The 20,857-nt window shown below is 35.3% G+C and overlaps 1 non-coding gene across 1 annotated transcript; it reads left to right on the forward strand.

The window, feature by feature from the left end:
* The first annotated feature begins 5,171 nt into the window (after positions 1 to 5,171).
* Positions 5,172 to 5,278, forward strand: LOC141709445 (small nucleolar RNA R71). The gene has a single exon (XR_012570020.1). It is a non-coding gene; the product is annotated as a small nucleolar RNA R71 (small nucleolar RNA).
* Positions 5,279 to 20,857: the final 15,579 nt, after the last annotated feature.

Genomic DNA, 20,857 nt, shown 5'->3' on the forward strand with positions numbered 1-20,857 from the left:
ACTACACTCGCATCAATATCACAGTCGATAAATCATCGCAAAAGGGATCATGGTAAATGCATGAGCTACATGACATGATAAACAAATAAAGCTATATAAAAAAATTATATGGCATAAATTATACAACTATATGAACTAAACTATCATGAATATGCAGCTATATGACACACACACAGTATTCCTTAACTACCACCCCCAAACTTAAAATCTTCACTATCCCCAATGAAGGTAGTAGAAAGGAACACAGGGTATACCTACTCGGAGTCATCATCATCATCACCCTCAGTGGGTAGAGTATCAGGCGGCGGGTATGCAGAGTCCTCACCAAAAACTGGCCATTGGATATCAGCTCCAAGGCCCCGAAAAGCAGTCCCTAACGCAAGGGTGAGCCCTGAGCGGTCGCTCAGCAAAGCTGAGCGGGCGCTCAGGGGGTCACTGGAAAAAAAATTTTCAGTCCCGTTTTTCTGATTTTTTTTGTGTTTTTGGATAGGTTATTAACTTCTAAGGGTTCCTGTAACAACAAATCATGGGTTGCCTCCCACGCAGCGCTTCTTTTTCGTCATTAGCTTGACGTTGTGTACCTTTCTCAAGTAGTCAACAAAATGACACTAACCACTTCTCGGTTTCCCATATCCCCATAGTAGTGCTTCAAACGCTGACCATTAACCTTGAATGCTTGGTCCGGATCATTCTCAAAAATTTCCACCGCTCCATGTGGAAACACAGTTTTGACAATAAAAGGTGCAGACCACCTCGATTTCAACTTCCCAGGAAAAAGTCGGAGACGAGAGTTGAATAAGAGAACTTGTTGCCCCGGCACGAATAACTTAGGATGTAGCTTCCTATCGTGCCACCTCTTCACCTTTTCCTTATACATTTTGTTATTCTCGTACGCTTGAAGTCGAAATTCATCAAGTTCGTTAAGCTGAAGCATTCTTTTCTTACCAGCTGCATCTAAATCCAGGTTCAACTTTTTCAATGCCCAGTAGGCCTTATGCTCAAGCTCCGCACGTAGATGACATCCCTTACCGTACACCAACTGAAACGGGGACATACCAAGTGGAGTTTTGTATGCTGTTCTGTAAGCCCAAACAGCTTCATCGAGCTTTAAAGACCAATCCTTCCTTGACGGACAAACAACCTTCTCTAGAATGCGCTTGATCTCTCTGTTAGACACTTCCGCTTGACCATTTGTTTGCGGATGATAGGCAGTAGCCACTCGATGATTCACATTATAACGCTGCATCATTGAAGTGAACTTACGGTTGCAGAAATGCGACCCTTCATCACTTATGATTACCCGAGGTGTTCCAAACCTTGTGAAAATCTGCTTATGAAGAAAATTTAGCACTGCCTTTGCATCATTTGTCGGTAAAGCTTTGACTTCTACCCATTTTGAGACATAATCGACTGCCAGTAAGATGTACTGATTATTGCAAGACGAGACAAAAGGCCCCATGAAATCGATTCCCCAAACATCAAAGACCTCGACTTCAAACATCACATTTAACGGCATCTCATCCTTTCTCGTCAAATTTCCCACTCTTTGGCAACGATCACACCTTAAAACAAACTGATGAGCATCCTTAAACAAAGTAGGCCAGAAAAAACCTACTTGCAGAATACGAGCTGCCGTCTTCTCACCACCGTAGTGTCCACCATAAACCGTGGAGTGGCAGTCTCGTAATATCCCCTCCGTCTCACAGAACGGGATACATCTCCTGATGATCTGGTCAGCTCCCTGTCTAAACAAATATGGTTCATCCCACATATACCACTTTACCTCATGCAGAAACTTCTTCTTTTGAGCTGAGGTCAATTTAGGAGGCATTACATTGCTGACGAGATAGTTTACAATATCTGCAAACTATGGTTCTTCCTCCTGAACTGCAAACAATTGCTCATCCGGAAAAGATTCATTGATTAATGTCCTATCTTGTGAAGTAGAATCAGGATTCTCCAACCTAGAGAGATGGTCAGCTACTTGATTCTCAGTACCTTTTCTATCCTTGATCTCTAACTCAAATTCCTGAAGTAAAAGCACCCAACGAATGAGTCTCAGCTTCGAGTCCTTCTTGGAAACCAGATAGCGAATGGCTGCATGATCAGTGAATACTGTTACTTTAGTACCAAGTAGATTAGATCAAAATTTCTCGAAACCAAAGACTATAGCCAAGAGCTCCTTCTCAGTAGTGGTGTAGTTCATTTGGGCCCCATTTAAGGTCTTACTCGCATAGTAGACCACATGGAAGAGATTTTTCTTGCGCTATCCCATAACTGCACCTACCGCATAATCACTCACATCACACATCATCTCAAACGGTTCTTTCCAGTCTGGTGTTGTAATAACTGGTGCAGTGATCAAACTCTTCTTGAGAGTCTCGAATGCCGCCAAACATTCATCATCAAATTTGAAAGGCACATCTTTCTCAAGCAAATTGCACAACGACTTAGATATCTTTGAAAAGTCCTTGATGAATCACCGATAAAAACCCGCATGACCAAGAAAACTACGAATTCCTTTCACAGAATTAGGTGGTGGAAGATTTTCAATGACTCCCACCTTTGCCTTGTCCACCTCCAGACCCTTGTTAGAGACCTTATGCCCAAGAATAATGCCTTCACGCACCATAAAATGACATTTCTCCCAATTGAGCACCAAATTAGTTTCCACGCACCTTTTGAGTACGGCGCGAAGATTATTCAAACATTCATCATATGAATGTCCAAAGACGGAGAAGTCGTCCATGAACACTTCGACATTATTTCTAATCATGTCAGAGAATATAGCCATCATACACCTCTGAAAAGTGGCCGGTGCACCACATAACCCAAACGAAACTCTGCGAAAAGCAAACGTGCCAAATGGACAAGTGAAGGTAGTCTTTTCCTGATCCTCTGGTGCAATACAAATCTGATTATACCCTGAATAGCCATCCAGAAGACAAAAATACTCATGACCAGCCAACCTGTCAAGCATCTGATCAATAAACGGAAGAGGGAAGTGATCCTTCCTTGTGGCTTTGTTCAATTTTTGATAATCCATGCATACTCTCCATCCTGTAACTGTTCGAGTGGGGATTAGCTCATTCTTTTCATTTGCTACCACAGTGATACCTCCTTTCTTAGGTACACATTGTACGGGGCTCACCCATGAACTGTCAGAAATAGGATAAATGATGCCTGCATCCATCCATTTCAGAATTTCTTTTTTCACCACCTCCTTCATGATAGGATTCAGTCTGCACTGCTGTTCAACAGTCAGCTTACTACCTTCCTCTAGTAGAATTTTATGCATACAATATGAAGGACTTATCCCCTTGATGTCTGCTATGGTCCATCCAATAGCCGATTTGAATTCTCTCAAAATCCTTAAGAGCTTGTCTTCCTCACTACCTGAAAGGTCAGATGAAATAATAATAGGTAAAGTAGATGCATCACCTAAAAAAGCATACCTCAAGTGTTCAGGTAATGGCTTGAGCTCCAAGGTAGGTGATTCCTCTATTGATGGTTTGAGCTTTCCTTCAACATTCTTGAGGTCAGAAGTACCAAGAGATTCAAACGGCAAGTCCAGCTTTCGCTTCCAGGGAGAAGCGTTTAGATATTATAATTGCTCGTTGCCATCTTCATCATCGCTATCAAAATCCCCCACTAAGGCCTTTTCCAATGCATCAGACATTAGCATGCGATCGAGTTCCGAAGTAACCGCAGAATCAATCACATCCACTTTTAAGCACTCCTCATCTTCTGTAGGGAATTTCATTGTCTTGAATACGTTGAAAAGCTTATCCACCTTAACTAGCACATCCTCCACTATGCCCCTTGGGTAAGTAATGGAACGATCAGCCAATTGTAGAGACATGTATGTGGGTTTTGGATCAGGCAAATCCAACTTTTTAAAGATCGACAACGGCATCAGATTAATGCTTGCTCCCAAATCACAAAGGCACTTGTCAAAAGTCAACTTGCCAATGGTGCAAGGAATGGTGAAGCTACCTGGATCTTTCAGTTTTGGCGGTAACTTTTGCTGCAGAACAGCGCTGCATTCTTCCGTGAGAGCAACGGTCTCAAGGTCATCCAGTTTCACCTTCCTTGAAAGAATAATCTTCATAAACTTCGCATAACTAGGCATTTGCTCCAGAGCCTCAGCGAAAGGTATATTGATGTGAAGTTTCTTGAACACCTCCAGAAACTTACCGAACTGTCTATCCAGCTTTTGTTGCTGCAATCTCTTAGGAAAAGGTGGTGGAGGATAGAGTTGTTTCTCCCCTGTATTACCCTCAGGCAGAGTGTGTTCAACAGTAGTCTTCCTTGGTTCCACCGCTTTCTCCTTTTGCTTAACTTCTTCATCTCTAATTTCAGCTTCTCCTTCTTTTGCCTTTTCAGCATCAGCAACTTTTCCAGACCTTAAGGTGATAGCCTTGACTTGCTCTTTAGCTTCCTTCCTGCCTAGTACTTCCGTGTCACTGGGAAGAGTGCCAGGTTGACGATTGAGCACTGCATTGGCTAATTGACCGATTTGATTTTCCAAGGTCTTGATAGAAACCGCCCGACTCTTGCATAACATCTTAAGTTCCTCAAAATCAGCACTAGTAGGTGCAGCTGCACTTCCCTGTTGAGGATATGATTGCCTTTGAGCATATTGCTGTGGTTGCTGGAATCCAGGTGGGTTAAACTATTTACTCACTCCTTGCTGATATGGTGGCTGAATAGCATTCTGATTATTCCCCCAGCTGAAATTTGGATGATTTCTGTTATTAGGATGATAGGTCGCTGGCACAGGCTGCTGTTGTCGCTGATAATTATTCACATACTGAACAGATTCATTGACTAAAGAACACTGATCCGTAGCATGAGAACCTGCACAAAGCTCACAAACTATAGCTATTTGATTAACTCCATATGTAGCCAGCGAATCAACCTTCATTGACAGCGCTTGAAGCTGTGCTGCAATAGCGGTGGCTGCATCAACTTCCAGAATACCTGCTACCTTACCAGGCATCATCCTCTGAGTTCGGTTTTGATGCTCATTTGCAGCCATAGTCTCGATAAGATTATAAGCCTCAGTATAGCTTTTAGCCCATAAAGCGCCTCCAGCTGCTGCATCGAGCATGGGCCGAGATTGGGCCCCCAAACCATTATAGAAACCCATGATCACCATCCAATCAGGCATTCCATGATGTGGACACTTTCTCAACATTTCCTTGTAGCGTTCCCAAGCTTCGCACATAGATTCTGTAGGTTGCTGCGCAAACTGAGTAAGAGCACTCCTCATAGCAGCAGTCTTTGCCATTGGATAAAACTTCACCAGAAACTTTTGCGCAAGATCTTGCCACGTAGTGATGGACCCAGCTGGTTCAGAATGTAACTAGTCCTTAGCTTTGTCCCTTAGTGAGAATGGGAAAAGTCTCAGCTTGATAGCCTCATCAGTCACGCCATTATATTTAAAAGTGCTGCAGATCTCGACAAAATTCCTTATGTGCATGTTGGGGTCTTCAGTCGCCGCTCCTCCAAAAGAAACAGAATTCTGTACCATCTAAATAGTGCCCGGCTTGATTTCAAAGGTGTTAGCTTGAATGGCCGGATGAAGAATGCTTGACTGAATGTCATCAATTTTTGGCCGAGAAAAGTCCATGAGAGCTGGATCAGCTTGAACAATACGATCACCCATGTTTATTGGTTCTTTCCGCTCAGTTCCTGAATCCGAATCTTTAAAATCTAACTTCTCCGGAATATCAAGAACTTCGTCTCTCTCCTCAGCTGTATCTAAAGTCCTCTTGCGAGTACGAGAACGAGTTTGCATAAATGCTCGCTAAAGTACCTGAAACACAACCGGAAACAATAAGTAACTACTACGTCCACATCACTGAGTCCTAATGACCAATGATGGTACGTACATAAACTAAACAAATACGCCGAGTCCCCGGCAGCGGCGCCAAAAACTTGTTAGGGCGAAAACATACACTAATATTCACGCAAGTATACGCGTTCGCAAGTAATATAGAATACTTTCTAGTTCGTTCCCACAGAGACTCAGACTAATTTATTGTCTAATTAAACTCACTCACCAATGTATGATTACTTCTCAATGTTAAGACACTAACACTTAGAATTGTTGACTAAATATTAACTACAATTAACTACTTAATTAATCACTTAATTAACACTTCAAATTATCAATAATAAAATACTCATGAGATCACAACTTCATTACTACTTCCTTCAATAGTCATTGTTAATTCCTTTAGCATGTGACAGTGATGATATTAATCGAATAACACGAAACTGATAAAAGCCAACTTTCATTATACTAATACCATTCTACCAAACATCCACAATTAAGATAGAAGTTGAATAGTCATCAATTATGTTGAGTTCCTATATATCTACAGAAATTGACAACACAACAATTTAAGCATAAGTTATTCCTTTTGATTACATAGGGCAAATAAAACTGTTAGAGTTACCCACTAATCATGCACAACGTACATGAACCTACGCTAGCATGGCAAGTTCTAAATCTCAAGATCCACCGTCGCTTCACAAGAGATTAACACCCTATCTTATATGTTCGCGACGCACATAAGACGAATATGCACAACCAATATTAAATATCATACAATCATCACACACTAAAGTATTAAACAATTAACTAAAGAATTCCATAGTAAATCCATTGCAACCCCATGATCACGATTAGCCCATAATAGCACTTATCGTCATCATGGGTTCATATGAAATCATGATAAACAAACACAAGAAAATAATAACTAAACTAATTATATTAAATCAGAGTACGTCACAAGAGTAAATAGGTTCAAGGTAAGAAAACTAGCATCCAACGTTATAACGAATCAATAATCACAAGAAAATATGCTTCCTCTTCGTTGCTGTGTACTAAAACAGTCTTCTTCCTTATCTCCTTCGTTCCTTGCGTAATACCACGATCCTCTCTCTTGAAAATGTCTCCAAATCTACTTATATAATAGTCCCATAAAACTCAGATTACATAGAAGTGGAAACCAAACAGAAATAGAAGTCCTAAAATATTTTATCTTTTTTTCCCGACCCTGCGCGGCCGCTCAGCATAGCTGAGCGGGCGCTTAGCTTCCTACGCGGCCGCTCAGCATTGCTGAGCGGGCGCTCAGGACCCTTCTGGAAATTTCCTGAGTTTGCTCCGTTTCTTCGCGTAATCTGCCCATTTCTTCCCTCTCTCAACGATGAACACATGCCAAGGCTTATTCTTGATAAATTACTCCTCCGAAATGCAACTAATACACTGAAATACATAAACACTAGAAAAACGCATCAGATACACAAAATACTTGATTTCAATGCACCAATTTATGCCATTTTAAGATGTTCTAAGTGGTATAAAATGCCACTTATCAATAGGGTTGCAACACCCCCTTCTAACCTCTTTCATCACCTCTTACTATTCTCAGAAACCAAAAGTAGAAACACAATGACACAAAGGCCTAAGTCTAAATGCACAACAGGGAACCTAAACAACTTAACTAAAACCTAGCCCAATAACCTAATTTAACCCTATAAGAGCTAAACTACACGCGCCTATCTTATGTGATCCTCCTATGACTCATCTATAACAATCCTAAACCTGTTTCAGTGACCATAACCTGTAGCTCTGATACCAACCTATGACGCCCTCCAAATCAGGGGTCTAGATTTGGGGGTCACTAGCCAATAAACCATAATAAAATAATTACAGTGAAATAATATAATAAATATGACCCCTTGGATGCAACTGAATCGATCACAGGTTATAGTATGAAACAGACACTAAAACAATCCAACTGTTATTACAACCATAAATCTAATTAGTTTTACAACTTATTCAGATTTTATTACAAACCTCAAGACTATATAAGCGTCCCAAACTGTCTACCTGGAAAATACACCAAACTATCTACAAGCACACAACTTCTGGTCAGACCAGGAACTCAAGATTGCCCTGGCCTAGCTGAAAGAATCAGGATATGAAATAAGTATGAGCGAAAGAAATGCTCAGCAAGCAGTATATAGCTTATGATTTAGAACAACAATAACAATATATCTGATGAACAAAACCAACCAACAATACCTGAACAGTACAAAAAATTGATACACGTTTTGATAATAAATAACATTTGCATATATATTTTGTTTTGGGATTGGAATCCTCGAATGACGGTGTGTTGCCGCTGGTGATCAGCCGCGGGGAAACACCGGTATGCCGAAGCATATCCAACTAAAAAAAAGGTACCCAAGGCACATATCGGCCTAGCAAGGTGTTATATCCTGTATAACACATAGCTCACGCTGGACCGCCGCCACGGCCTCTTACGCAATCATCCAACCTATAAAAAAATAATTTTCAATCAAAGAAGTTGAATCAAATGACATCCTTAACCACATAACTCCCCATTTCTCATGGTCCAGAGTTGTCTCAACAACCAATGTCGAAATAACCCGAACAATTAGTTATTTGCTAATCTCAATTCAAAGCTTCACTGTATAGAGTAAGTTGTAGCGAAAGGTAAAAACTTTTAACTATTCTGAACTTAGAATAGTATAGAAATTGAATTTAGAGTGAGAATAATCATCACTTGAATGATAAGTGAAGATATAAATATTTGCAGACTAAAATTCATAATAATATCACTTGAACAATAAGTGAAGGTAGGTATACTTGCCTGGTATGCTTGATAACTTCTTACTATAACTCTGGATTATTGTTGCTGGCTACTATCTCTGTCTAACACTTGACCGCGCTCCTTGCTACTCGATTCTATAAACAAAAGGACTATCATAATTGACATAATCAAACTCAATTGACGTAACTATACGTCCTGACGTCTACCCGATTGCTTATAACTAATCATGGCATTCTAAACTGTAAACAGATAGCATGCATATCACATATCACGTAATCATGATATTCATATAACACGTAATTACATATTTCATGTAACATATAAGTCGGATCGTCAAAACATAGGTTTCAGTATGTTCAAAATTGGAATTAGGTCAATAATAGCATTTACCGATCAGATACCGATTCAGAAGGACTATCAAATCAAATGACATTGCAATACAAAATAAATTAGGTCTCAAAAGTATTTTTATTCGAAGCGTAAAATTTTTCCGAGTCTGTACGCGTTCATTTCGTATTAAACGGACGAACGGTTTATTTATTACGAGTAAAATAAGAAATAAATAGAATTAAATCAATTAATAATAATTGTAATTGATTTTTAAATACCAAAATATAATTTTTAAAAGCTTAAAAATAATTTTTAGGGATTATTTGAATCAATTATAAATAATTTATATTTATTTAACTATTTATAAATGAAATTAATTGATTAAATGATTTTCATCAATTAATTAAATTCATAAATAATTAACTAAAATGAATTATAAATAATTAAATCAAATTAGATTTTTGAAAATAATAATAAAAGAAAATAATTTTAAAATTTAAAATAATAAGTAAATAATTTTTAGAAATAAAAATAATAAGTAAATGATTTTTGAAAATAAAATAAATGATTTTTGGAAATAAGAAAATAATTTTGAATTAAAAATAAAAAGGAAATCTCAAAAACACTTTTCAGAATTTGGTTTCAGGACTGGGGAATCAAAGTCGGATCAAAAAAATAACCGGCCGGGTTGATTCGCGGGTCGCCAAGAAGCTTGCCGTATCCGGGTTGAATACCGACCGTTGTTCTTGTGAGCCCAGAATCTGGCCATCACTTCCGGCCACTGCAGAAGCTTCCAGCAATCCGTTCACTGTTCGATTTCGCCTGGTTTCAGTCTAGTTTTCAAGCCAAAATCGATTCCAAATTACCATATCATTTATTCCCAACATCAACAACCAGAAACAACGTACAAAGCTTCGATTCCGGCAAGAACCGGGCATTATCCGGCGACCTTGTCGGAAAATCGCGAATTCAACAATCCTTAACCAAACTCAGTGATTCAGGTCTTAAATTAAAACTTATATCAATTACAACCTATTCTAATCTTCAAAATTATCAAGAACATTACAGTAATCTCAGAAATCGAATAGAAAAATCAAGAAAAACTAAGAACTCGAACTAACCTAGATCATAATCAAAACTAATGAAATAAAATGCTAAACTACTCCTTGCAATCCCAGGAATAATTATCAATCAACCAAATCATCAAACAATACGTCTAAAATCAAAAGCGAATTTAGACAATAAACTTGAAAAATCGAATTTACAGCATACTGCACCTCGATTCGTGAAATTGGTACCAATAGAACAGGCTTGAAACAAGGATCAATTTGATATGTAGAACGTTCGATTTGGTTTCCTAGTATTTATACTAACAGAAAATAAATATCCAAAAATCAGATAAGGGTGTTTTTATCCTCTAAATTAAAATAAAGAGGCCCCAAAATAATAATTAAGGGGAATAATTTTAAAAATGATAAAATACAAAATTTATATCAAAATTCCCAAAAAATTGTGAATAGTTCAAAAATGCAAAAATACTGGGTATTTGAAATACGTATAATTTTATAAAAATAAAAACGTAAATTTTGTGGGCTTTAATGTCCCGGTGGGGTCCCAGTCCGTTTATTTTGGAAACACAAAAACGATCCCTAAATTAACAGAAAACCCCGAAAATACATAAAATACATTCAAACGCACGTAAAACGAGATAAAACGAGTACCTCGATTAGGACGAAATTAAATGTGAGTCCAAATTGCAGATCGATTCTTATAATTACAGTTTAAACAAATAACAATTACTCGAAAAATTTTCTGGCTCGCACGGGAATACCAATAACAGTTATAACACATAATATCATGATAACAATCAGATTAAACTTATAAAACATATAATATTTATTCATTTAACATAAAATATTCATAAAATTTTCCCGGATATTACATCCACCCCAGTGCTAACCTTACCATACAACTCATGAATTTTTGTGATTTACAGTGACGCATCTCTCAAAGGACTAGGATGTGTGTTAATGCATAATGGGAAAGTAATCGCTTATGCCTCAAGACAATAAAAGGAATATGAAACAAGATATCCTACTTATGATTTGGAGCTAACAGTGATGGTTTTTGCTCTTAAAATCTGGAGACACTACTTATATGGAAAGAAAAGTGAAATCTATACGGATCATAAAAGCCTGAAGTACATCTTTACCCAGAAGAATTGATTATGAGGCAAATAAGATGGTTAGAATTAATCAAGGACTATGATTGTACCATAAATTACCATCCTAGAAAGGCGAATATGGTTGCAAATGCCTTAAGTCGAAAGGAGAGATTGAAGATGCTAGTAGCATCCGAGGAATTGATATGAGAAATTGAGAAAATGGAAATGGAGATATATAAAGATTCCTGTTCATGCGAATGAAAGAAATTATGAGTTTCGAGTACAAACACAAATAATAGAAAAGATTTGACGTTGTCAAGAAATGATGATGGAAACTAATAGACCCGAGTTGATAGGAGAAGAAGTTCTAAGTTTAAAGGATAACCAAGGAGTTATGAGGTTTGCCTCAAGAATTTGGATTTCCAGTATGACATAATTAAGGAGGATATTATGAATGAATCCCATAATTATAGGTACTCTATCCATCCTGGAAGCACGAAGACGTACCAAGATATAAAGAAAATTTTCTGGTGCCCCAACATGAAGAGAGAAATTGCAGAATGGGTAAGTAAGTGTTTAACGTGTCAGAAGATAAAAGCCGAACGTCAGAGATCAAGTGGTTTACTACAACCCATAGAAATTCCTGAATGGAAATGGGAACATATCACTATGGATTTCATTGTCGGATTACCAAGATCTAACGGCAACCATGATGCCATTTGGGTTATAATTGATCGATTGACCAAAATCTACACATTTTTCCCAATCAATGAAAGGTACACCATAGATAAATTAGTCAATTTATACTTGAAGGAAGTCGTGGTTAGACATGGAGTACCAGTTTCAATTGTGTTGGATAGAGATGCAAGATTCACATCAAGATTTTGGAGAAGTTTTCAGGAATGCTTAGGCATGAGACTAGACATGAGTACAACATATCATCCCCAAACAGATGGACACAGTGAAAGGACTATACAGACAATTGAAGATATATTGAGGGCTTGTGTCTTGGATTTCAAAGGAAATTGGGATGATTATTTGGTGCTAGTAAAATTTGCTTACAACAACCATTTTCACTCAAGCATAGGAACCCATTTGAAGCACTCCATGGTAGGAAATGCAGGTCGCCAGTATGTTGGGAAGAAATAGGATAGAGAAAAAAATTAATGGACCTGAATTGATTCAACATATTGAAATTATTAAGAAAAGGTTAATAGCCACCCAAGATCGACAAACGAAATATGCTGATTTGGGACGAAAACATAAAGAGTTTAAGGCTGGAGATAAAGTATTGCTAAAATTGTCGCCTTGGAAAGGAGTCATAAGGTTCAGAAAAAAAAAGTAAAATTAAGTCATAGATGTATTGGTCCGTTTGAGATTTTGAAGAAAGTAGGTCTTGTGTCTTATCAGTTAGCATTACCACCCGATCTTCAATATATCCACAATATGTTTCACATATCTGTTCTAAAGGCTTACCATCCTGGTAATAGTCATGTACTGGCCTACGAGCCAATAGAAGTTCAATCAGATCTGACATACACAGAGCAACCTGTTCGAACTTCTGATAGAAAGGTCCAGAGGCTAATAAATAGGGAAATCAATTTGGTAAAGGTAATTTGGAGAAACCATTCACTAGAAGAAGCTACTTGGGAACATGAGAAAGAGATGCAAAGAATTACCCCTCACTATTCTCTAACTACGCTGATTCCGAGGACGGAATCCTTTAATGGGGGAGACTGTAACTCCTGTGAAATTTCGAGTAGGTAATTTATCATACCATTTATTTTATAACCTACCACGATAACTGAATTTATCGGAATGATGGTTATATTTTTTTAAGCCTAGGGAAAAGAGATAGAATTTATTTTTTTGAAAGTAGCGGGAACTATAATTTTAAAAAAATATTATAAATTTCCTAAATATTAATTTATTTCCGCTACTGAGTAATTTTAAAATTTATCAAGAGCCTAGTAGTTGAATAATTTCGATTTCTATTACGGAGAATTTTATTTGTTATCTTTTAGCATTATATATCGAATAACATTATATATCGAATAAATATTATTATTATTATTTTAAGAAAAAACTTTTGAACAAGTATTATATTTATATATATATAAATATGTATATATTCGAATTATTATTTATTATTATTATATTTATCCAAAAAGGGTATTATCAAAAGATATTTTTATTTTGAAATTTTATGAGAAAAGGTGTACTTTTGACTATTAAAATTAGAAAATGAAGTGACAAATAAAAATTTGGTTATTTATGATTTTAGTAATTTAATTAAGTCTAGGTAATTCAAGAGAGAACTAAAAGTTTCTAAATTAATATTTTAACTAAGATAACAATGGTTAGTTTCTTAGTTAGATTACATTTACCTCTATATAAATCCTAATTGCATTCCCAATTTCTACACATTAGTTCATTAGCACAAAGAAATTATATATATATATAAGAGGAAATTAGCGAGGGAGTAATCAACTAGTAATTTGGGTTCAAAATCAAAGGTACAAGTGGATTCTTGGTGCAAATTATTGAAGATGATTAAAAGGATATCAAGTGAGCATAAATTTGGGTTTTGATAATCATCTCTATTCTCAAGGTAATGATCTTATTTTTTGCTAAATAAAGGTAATGATCTTATGATCATTTTCTTAATTAATTAAATTATTTAGAGTCCTTTAAATTAGATTCTAGTTTTTATTGTGATTTAGTGATTAATGGGTAGGTTATAATTAGTGTGATGCGATTGTTATTTTGTTTACTCGGTTGACTCGATTAATTTTTATATAAATGATCGTTTTTGTTCGTAAATAATCATATTTTTTTCGGGGCCTTTATTATTGTTTTGGGCCACAATTTGGATTGACCAATTTACAAAAGTAAATTTGGGCTAGAATTGATATTAGATTTTTGTTGATTGGTTGTTTTGGGAAAATGGAAGAAGTAAATTTTTTTAGGAGGAAGGCAAGTAAAATTTTGGGGTTTTGATTGGTTTTGGTAGCTGGGAAATCGGACACCACCACAGCAGCGGTGGTGATAGTGGCGGATATTGACTAAGAGAATGGGGAGTAAGAGATTGAAGGGGGAGGATGATGGTGTGTGTGTTTGTATGTGATGGTGTGTGTTTGTATATGTTGTGTGTGTGCGATTTGTGTGCGCGTGTTTGTGATTTGTGTGTGTGTCTGACGGCGGATCCACCACCGATGATGGTGGTGGTGGTGAGAGAGAGAGAGGTGAAAGAAGAAAGAGAGAGAGGGAGAAGACAGAGAGCAGAGAAAGAGAGAGAGAGATGAGGGAGACAGCGAGAGAGATAGAGGCAGAGATATTCGAAGAAAGAGAGAGGCCGGAGTTTGGCCGAAAAACAAACTTCGGGACGCATCTAAAAATTTTGTTTGGACAGAAGTGTAGATCGGGAAATGGGGAGTAGAAATCAGGAAGAAAATTCAAGGTTGGACCTCGCCGGATTTTGGCCGGACCACCGACGGACGGCGGTTTCCGCCGGTGGCCGCCATAGTCGCCGTTAAGTAATAGAATGGAGTGTTGGGGAAAAAAGGTGGGAGTAGAAAAGAAAAAGGGCTGAATAGTAATTTAATAATTCAATTAATTGAAATGTTTGTAAAGAAGAAATAATAATACTTACAATTGAATAAATGGAGGATAGAATAATAAAATAATAATAGAATTTAAATTGAGTGTATTTTATTATTATAAAATTCCGTTTGGAGAGTAATTCTATTTAATTTTGAAAGAAATTGGATAATTTTGCAGGAGTTTATAAATTGTAATAAATAAAAATATTGGGTGAATTTTTCTTAAAATAATTTTTGGAGTTAAATAGGAAAGGATTTGAGTAAGAAAAGAGGATTTAAAAATAATATAAAATGAAAATTTAGTTCTTTAATTCAAACTTTGGGGATTTAGTGAAAAGAGATATGGTAATTATCGAATAGTCGATAAGTATAATCTAATAACGATAACATTTATTATCACTAAAATATTTTGGGTGAATAATTAATTTTAAATTATTAACGTAAAAAAATGTCTTATCGGAAAGGACTTCTTTTGCGAGTCATGCGCAGATTTTCTTTTTAGATTGTTAAATAAATTAGGCGTGCGGCGTAGTATCAAATTAAATCAGAAATTGTATTTATAAATAAATAACATCATATAATTTGGGATATCGTATTTACTTAAAAATAAAATGTATTCTTATCAAATATAATTCGAGGACAAGTAATATTAGATTATTTAAATGATTAATATATTTACTCCTAAGAGCTAAATAAATTCTCCGATAGTTAATAAATATTTTCATTGGAGTTTATTATTTTAGAAAATATTTATACTAAAATATTTTGGTATGATAATTATTTTAGAAGTTTCCGAGGTGGAATTAAATAATTTGGGAAGGTGATTTCCTACTAGTGCGCTAATTATCGAATACAAGGCAAGTTTTCTCTCCTCCCTTCCTATTTTTGACTTATATATTTTGCTTATTGATGGTGAATATTTCGGATTTAAATTTTGGAGACCTCATTGGTGATTATTTTCTCTCGATCAAATTTCCTAATTAAGTCCCCTTGCTAAATTTCCTAATTATAACAAAATAATAACTTGAATTTTTTTCTTGACTGCTCCTATCATTCAGGAAAGTTACTTTAGTCTATCCGACGAATATAAATTTCTATATTCGTTTAAATCATCCTTAAACTTATGTCGATTCATCAGTTAGAACGATTATTTAATACCTTTAAAAATTGAATTTATCTTTATCAATTCACTGAACCCTTCCAAAATTCATGATTGATAAATCAATTATTATTTCTTTCTTTCTATTCTTACATAAACACCTTCGAATCTATCTATATTTCGGAAACATTTGATCTTTTCGTTTGACATGATTATTCTCATTATTCGAGATAATCCTTGTGCTTAGAGTTTATCGATATATCGTTCATATCGATGTTAAAGTAATATCCTTACTAAATAAGAGACTGGTTTATTGTTCGAAACTGGATATGTGATGTGATTTTGAAATATTGTGATGAGATGTGAATTGAGAATTGAATCGAGATGTGTTCACCTGTACTGGTCAACGTGGGATTTGAACCACGATATTTATTGTGACAGTTTGATATGTGGACATGTTATTCGGCTCGAGTGCAACCGAGGGTTAAGTTGTTAACCCTTCTTTTGTGCTAGCAAGTGTGTATTAGGCGTTCTTACGAAGAGTCGTGATCGGGTGAGCGTAAGATTCGCAAGAGGACGGTACATTACGATAGTTGATCATATCATTGATGTAGTGACCAGTTAATCTTGCATCAAGTGGTATTGTGCAAGATAAGATCGAAAAGCTTCTTTATTACATTTGTGATGTGATAGTAAATCATACTTGTTGAGCACTCGGTTGCTCACTCTTGTTATTCTTGTATTCTCCAAATAAGTGAAGGATAGGATTGACAGACTATATGATCAGTCAAGGCAGAGGAAAGGGAGGAAAGGGAAGAAGCATGTTCGCGGTGACAACATCTAGTGAATTACGTTATAATTATTATAATATGTCATAAGTAAAACTACTATCCAGACTTTAGTAGGTTTCTGTTGTATATGTAATAAACAGGTTTGTGCGAGAGACTCGGTCCTGAGATCTGTGGAGTGGAGTCCATAATGAATGATATATTTGGCTATGGTTTGTAATAATACAGGTGCTCGAAGCTTGATATCGTGACGACCTGAATCTACGACAAGGTGGATTTGGGGGCGTCACATTTTTAGATAGAATAGTATATCATAAATATAATTTTATTGAAATTAAATTATAAAAAGAAGTTTGTAAAATACTAATACATAAATTTCAGAAAATAATTTTATGAAGTGTTCAACTTTAGAAAAACAGTATTGTTATATTGGTTTTATTAGTTGAATTTTGCAATTTTCCTTTTACATGTATATCTTAGTTTGTTTATTATATTTTCTTTCAACCAGCGAAAAAAAATTCAGCCCTAGTAGATTTAAAATCCTAGGTTCACCCCTGGAGTCATGCATAATTCGAACTGGATTTAATCGAGTCGAGTCAAGCCGACTCCTTTAATTAATTGAAATCTAAATCTCTTCCCAAACTCAAATCGTTTATTTCACGAGTCGAGTTGGCTCTTTTAGCTAAATGAGCCGGTTTTAACAAGTCGGATGAGTAGACTCATTTGATTTGACCTTTAATTGAGCCTTGACATCTACCTAAACTTAACTCCCTTATTTTCATGAGTTGAGTCTAACCGGCTCGTTTACTTAAATCAGCCAGAACCTCTATCCGAACTCGGCTTGTTACTAAACAAGCTGAGTCAAACCCACTTAAATAAATTCGATCTGGATGAGCTCGCGAGTTGCCCAACTCGAATTATAACTCTACGAATATATATATATATATATATTGCCTTTTGAGGATATTTAATAACTAGTTTCCATACTTCAAAAATATAACAATGAGATGACAAGCATTTGGTATCACTATCATATTGATTTATCGAAAACAAGTAGAGAGAATATTATGAAAAAACTAGATTCACGGGAAAAAACTTTAAGACTTAGTGGGTTTGTATGCTTATGCCATTTAAATTATATATTTCCATTGGTAACTCTCGCCTCTTCGATAGTACATAAATTTAACGGGCATTCCAACTATTCAGCAGACCCAATTCATATTAAACGTTTCAAATAATTTAATTTTTAATTAAAACAAATTATTGATCATAATCACAACGATACCGCTCCTTAAAAGATCTATAACCATAAACTAATAATTTGGAGTATGTCTATCTGATTCACCAATTTCAATAATAAAATTTAATATGTTAAGTCAAGTGAATCGATAAGACATCAAATAATAGATCTAAATTTCAACTACTTACACATATGATACAATCACCTATTATTTTACACATTAGTCATTTTTTTATCATTGCTCATTTTTATGCACCCTAAAACTATTAAGCATTTATACTCAAATACAGAGTTCTAGCCTAATATTATTAATAACTATTCTAAACATACATGATACTTGACCTATCTCCAATCTCAAGTGACAACCAAATTTTAACTTAATTTTTTGGGTTTTTAAAGTCATTAACCAATATATCTCATTTACAATTATATTTACTAATACATCCTTTATTCAAAAAAATTATAATTTTAGATTAACTACAGTTAATTATATAACTTAATATTTCAAACGGACATATATACCCTGTAAATGACCTGGATGGAACTTATAATGAGAATTATGTTATGAAACTTAATATGTTGATGAAACTTGATTTTCTCACTGTTATACAAGTTTTTCAGAAGTTGTCCAATTTTATATTCTTTTGGGGAATTCATTATTAGTGATAGTTCTTATCTTTCATAAAAACCTTACTTTTTTGGTTACAAAAATTAGCATGTCAAAAGAGTTATTTTTTAAGTAATAATGGGAAAATGTTTACTTGTATAATTTTTTACTTATTTTTTCCCTTGGTTATAAAAAAGATGATTACATGTAAAATAAATTAATTTATTAATGAAATTTAAAGCTTGTATATGATACTTATTTTTTTACATGTGATCATTTTCATATGTTAAAAAAATTATTCCCTCCGTCCCCCTCAATTCTTTACATTGGGGGACAGAGTCTCGACACGTAATTTAATATTCCTATTAAATATGGTTGCATATTTTTTTTTAAAATTTTTGTCCTTATAAATAAAAATATAATACTCAAATTTTATACGAAAAAATAAGTTAAAAATTAATCCTGAACTATAATTTATAATTTCCTTAAAATGCGGTGAAAAAATGTAAAGAAATGAGGAGGGCAAATGTAGTAGTTAGTTTAGTTAGTGGAAAAAACAAGTGTATCTGTAAAAATTTGTATTTTTGTGATAACACAATGATAAATTTGTGACTTAATCAATTTGAGCTTAATATCATTTTTTCTCATATGTTTTAACTTAAGATTGATTATTGATATGTCCATATTATTACATATTATTAATATATTGTTAGATATATTTGAGATGTCATGTCTAATATGATTCATGTTAAGTTTTCAGATCTTAACAAACAGAACATATCAGGACTTACTGAAATCAGGATTTACTAGAAGTCAGAACTTAATATCAAAACTTAAGTTCATATCAGAACTTAAGTGCGGGAAGACTTTCATATAAGGAAGGAAACTGATTTACAGTAGAAGATCGAGACTAAAACAAAAAGAAGATATGCATGAAAAGAGTTAGAGCACTAGAAGACTTGTAGAAGATATCTGATTGATATATTTTAGGAGACAGAATTATATTGCATATCAATTAGAAGTTATCTTGTAACTGTGTACTACATAAACACAGACTTAGGGTTTACACTATTTGTGTTATCATTATCGAGAAGATTATACATTGTAACCTAGCAGCTCTTAGTGATATTTGTTCATCACTGAGAGAGAACAACGGTTCTTATTGTAACCGAGTTTATTCAATATACTTGATCTTTGTTACATACTTCTGTTAAATCGATTTGATTGTATAAACACTGTATTCAACCCCCTTCTACAGTGTTGTGTGACCTAACAATTGGTATCAGAGCTTTTCAATTAACACACATATAGTAAAGATCCAAACAATCATGTCTGAAGAAGCACAAACTCCAACCAAGCCCACCAAAACTGAAGAAACTCAAAAGACTCAAACCCATAATCGATATGAGACTATTAGGGTTCCCATACTGAGACCTTCTGTGTATCCCATATGGAAAGTGAAGATGGCTATGTCTCTGGAAGCTATAGATCCAGAATACCTTGACATAATTAATGAAGGACCACATAAGCCTACCATGCTCTCTGTTGTAGTTGTTGATCAACCAGCAAAGACCATACCAAATAAGAAAGGTGAGTACACAGCTGAAGACATCTCATCTATTGCCAAGGATGCAAAGGTAAGGCATTTGCTGCATAGTGCCATTGATAATGTCATATCAAATAGGGTAATACATTGCAAGACTGCAAAAGAGATATGGGATGCTTTGGAGACAAGATGCCAGGGAACTGATGCAATCAAGAAGAACATGAGGACTATACTCACTTAAGAGTATGAGCACTTTGACTCAAAAGCTGATGAGTCTTTAACTGACTTATATGACATGTTTGTCAAACTCTTGAATGATCTGTCACTGGTGGACAAGGAATATGATCTTGAAGATTCAAATCTAAAATTTCTTTTAGCACTTCCTGAAAATTGGGATTTGAAGTCTACTACCATAAGAGACAACTATGACCTTACTGAAACTACTCTTGATGAAATTTATGGTATGCTCAAGACTTATGAACTTGAGATGGACCAAAGGAGCAAGATGGAAGAAAGTCAAGGGCAGTTGCTCTTAAGGCTGAGGAGGAATCTCCAAAAATGGCTGCCTCAAAAAGGGGCAAAGGAAAGGCTCTCATCATAAAGTCTGATTCAGAGTCTACATATTCTGATGATCATGATTCAGAAACTGAAAGTTTACCTAAAATAGAAGCTGATGAAGAGATGATGAAATTATGTGCTCTTATGGTAAAGGGTATTACAAAGATAGCCTATAGGAAACTCAGAAAAGGAAAGAAGTTTTCCTGGAAAAGTGGAAGTTCTGATAAGAGGGAGGAAAGTCTGACAGAGGAGACAACTCAAATGTCAAA

Source organism: Apium graveolens, chromosome 2 (assembly GCF_009905375.1).
Source record: "Apium graveolens cultivar Ventura chromosome 2, ASM990537v1, whole genome shotgun sequence".
In the NCBI taxonomy this organism is placed as follows: domain Eukaryota; kingdom Viridiplantae; phylum Streptophyta; class Magnoliopsida; order Apiales; family Apiaceae; genus Apium; species Apium graveolens.